This window comes from Mizuhopecten yessoensis, unplaced genomic scaffold (assembly GCF_002113885.1).
Source record: "Mizuhopecten yessoensis strain PY_sf001 unplaced genomic scaffold, ASM211388v2 scaffold6265, whole genome shotgun sequence".
NCBI classification, from domain to species: domain Eukaryota; kingdom Metazoa; phylum Mollusca; class Bivalvia; order Pectinida; family Pectinidae; genus Mizuhopecten; species Mizuhopecten yessoensis.
The window spans coordinates 22,165-26,140 of NW_018406463.1; the positions used below are offsets into that span (position 1 = coordinate 22,165).

The window sequence follows — 3,976 nt, forward strand, 5'->3', positions numbered from 1 at the left end:
TTATTGATTAAGATATCAATGGTTGTTAAGTACAAGTCTCCTATATAAAAATTGAACCCCGTGTTGCTGTCAGTGTTAGTATTATAAGGAATGCTGGATGGACATAGTTGGGGTATGCTGCTTTACAAGGCACGCCATTAGCAGCAAAGTGTGGCTCCTAGGACATCTACTGTTATACCTGATACAAGGTAAGGTGAAAGATAAATAAGTGTTTGTATTATTCCTTTCTTTGTTTTAATTAAATTCAAAATATGAAGATTTTTTGGAAACTTTCCTCATATCAAGAATTAGAAAAATAAAGAAGGAAAAATACAACTTTCTTTTGTTTTAGTTAAAAAATAATTACAAGCACAGCATATCGCGCCTGTACATTAATCTATATATATAAATACAATATCTTGTTCCTTATAAATAATTATAATATCCTTCTAGACATGAACTTGTTAAAAACCGATACAGTAATAACAAATAAATGATGATGAACGTTTGTTGAGAAGTCTACTTATAACACCTATGAATAAATCTCGTCATTTTAATACAAGTAATTTCAACAGGATTAATATCGCCTGAACTAAAAGGAAACATACAGTAAACATATAAATAGTTATTAGAATGAAAAAACGAATTGATTACATATCTGAATCATTACGATTTAATCATTTATCTTATACTTACTATACTACATATCACTTCAATCATTTATATACAATCCATACATATAACTATCTGTTAAAGCTGGTTCACATTGGAACGTATCTTCCATTATCTTAGTGTTGGAGGGGTTCTCAACTTTCTATAAGTTCTACCACTAAAATCATATTTATAAGGAGCGTGACAAAATTTATAATAAAAAGATGAAACTGTTTATTGTTTAGGAAGAACATAAGTTGAAAATAACTGTTATAAAACAAGCATTTATGTATAGCAAACTCCAGCTACCGCGCTTAATATTTGATCGATCAGCTCAAAGAAAGAACACAACGGTTAAGAAAGTTTTATCATTGGATATATTTTTAAATAGTTAATCCTGTATTCATGCATAGAAATGTTATGACCTTGTTCCAGGAAAATACTGATATAGGATAATTTACCATAATTTAGCCACATTTTATTGAATAATAATACTTAAACATATTGGGACAATTTTACACAGAAAAATAAAAATATCTTGTGTTCTGTATTACTTAGATGCACTATTTTTGTGTTACAGATACGACAGCATGGCACATTCACAATGTAAGGTCTTTCTGATTTACCTGTTCATTGTTTTAGTCCATGCCTTGTTATTGATTGGAGGGTACAATGAGGATGCAGAAGTTAAGACCATTTCTAACCCTACAAAGCTCATGTACGAATATTTTCTGCTCTTTGGGTCAGACTATTTTTGTCATCAAGATAAAGTAGGTTTTGGATCTCAGAGTCTCCACACGCATCATCTCAAAATGTGTGAAGATTGTAAATGTGACCGGGATTGTACTGAGAATGGAAATTGTTGTGCAGATGTGATTTTTACGATGCCACTACCGGTTTGCGTAACTCCTTCTCTCGACATTGGAAAATCGAACAAACCCCTCGATAATGTATACATGATCAATTCATGTTCAAATACCACTGACGGAAATCTTAAAAGACAATGTTTGGCTAATGACATCGTCTTTAAAACAGGCCATGTCGAATTTCCGCCAGTCACGTCAAAACTGTACAGGCAAACATTTAAAAACAGGTTTTGTGCCGAGTGCAACGGTGTGTTCCACTACAATGACTGGAGTTTATCCATGGATTGTCCGGAAGACACGGACTTTAATTTTTTCTCTACTTTCGACGAAATTCTCGACAAGGTTTAATCCCTGGATTGCAGCATCAGCTTAGTACCGTTGATAATGATATACACGATTGCAACACAGACTACGTTGGGGTCAGGTGGACCTCCAAGTGTAACAAGACAGGAACCTGGCAAACTTATGATCACGACATCGACTTGGCCTGTAACTCAGCCTACAGCGTTAGGTATGGACTGTATAAAAACGTATTCTGTTTTATGTGTAATCCACCAAATAACAACTATGACGTCATATCCTCTTGTAACGTCACTGGTGTTTGGGATCACCGAGTGGAAAGCGTTGAACGGGCATGTGAGTTGCATGCACAGTCACAGAACACTGTTCCATACAAAAATGTATTTTGTTTTCTTTGTAACAGAAATAACAGTCATTCATCCCAGTTCTTCGATGTGTATATAGACTCGATGACAGAGGATCTTTTTACAAGAGACGGGTATTGGAATGACCAGTTATTTGTTTATTCATTTTCATTTAAATCGTACAATCTGGCATTTTACAACACAATTTTGGAGACCTCAAGGATGAAGACCGCGTCAAAAGATGTCGTTATAAAGGCGACAACACGGTCTGTGAATATATCTAAGTTATTACTTTACGACTGCAGTGTGACTGGGTACTACAGATACTGCCGCGAAAACTTGGTGCCGTACATTGTTGGAGAATACGAATGTTCATGCAACCCTTTGTGCTTTTTCGATGGCTCTTTGGAATGTTGTGTTGATCTGGTTCTCGAATATCCCATATCCTGCCAGAAACCATTGGAATCAACCGAAGGACCAAGCTTTTATTTCGTTGACGGTTGTTTTCAGTCTAGTTGGTCTGACGTCATTCAATCCAGATGCCGATTGTCAAATTATGACATATATTCTTTCCTGCCAATTGTAGGGGGAAATAATATGCTGTACAGAAATTTTGATTGCTTTCTGTACAATCGAGATATTGAATTTTCTGAGTTAGGTTCAGCACAGAACACATCTTTCGATGAGTATCTTCCATGGTCAATTCATATGCAGTGCGAAAGTGATATGAACATACGTTTCCATACTACGATATATGATATTATTGATATTGCGAAACGAAGTGGATGCAAAGTAGACGTATCATCTTCTGAGGTCAACAATGATGAATCGTGTGAACAGACCTTATTTAAATTTCCCTCCCCGAAACAATTATTTATAGAAGAATGTAACACTACGGGGTATTGGAGGGAATTCGACCAAGACATCACATGGGCATGCAAGGATTCTCTCCTTCAAAATCATTACGATCTATACAGAAATGTATTTTGTTTTATATGCAATCCTCCGCCAACAAAACATACAACAAAATTCATCCAAAACTGCACGAGCGACGATCATCAACATTATGCCGCAGAGATCTCTCGCGCATGCCGAGAGGCTCCGGAAGTTGACAGCATGTTCCCTGCAAAGAATATATTCTGTGACTATTGTAGTATAAATAACTCTGAGATTCCACTCCCTTCGCCCATCAAGTTTAAAACGTATTTCTCTATGAGCGTGGAACGGTATTTTTCCAAAGAAGTGTCTACACCCGTTTTAAAGGATCTTTTCACCACACTCCTCCCCGTTTTATGAAGGCCCCTCCTGGGGTCTGGTTATGGCCAGGAAGAAGTCCGTTGATGGGAAACCGCCTAGGTGTTGGCGCTTGAAATCGGCCAGACGGATGTCGGCCCTCCAGAGGTGGATTAATGGGGAGGTCAATACCCCCCTTAAATGAACAGTGTTTTGTGAAGGTCAGATCCCCCCTTAAGTGAACAGTATTTTGTGAAGGTCGGAACCCCCATTAAGTAGATAACACATTGTCGCCTTCTAGAATTGAGCGACAAGTTGTTTAGTAACTCCTTAAGTAACAATATGTTAAGTACAGTCCTACCGTACCCATTTGGAGATGAGGTTAGTGGTGGAGGCCAGTGTTTGATTTAGGCCTCAATAACCACAGCTTCTAGTCTTGCTGGGCTTACCTCCCCAATGAACACCACGACTATGGATATAATCCACACAATAGGCACAGTCACCCCGTGCCTTGATAAGTATGAGAATAGTCTCCCCGTGACAGGGCCCAATATCAGCTATGGGGTATGTAGTAGCACTGTTGGTCAATCCGACAGTGTGCTC

The 3,976-nt window shown here is 37.7% G+C and overlaps 1 pseudogene; it reads left to right on the plus strand.

The window, feature by feature from the left end:
• The first annotated feature begins 1,210 nt into the window (after window positions 1-1,210).
• Window positions 1,211-3,436, plus strand: LOC110451880 (annotated as a pseudogene).
• Window positions 3,437-3,976: the final 540 nt, after the last annotated feature.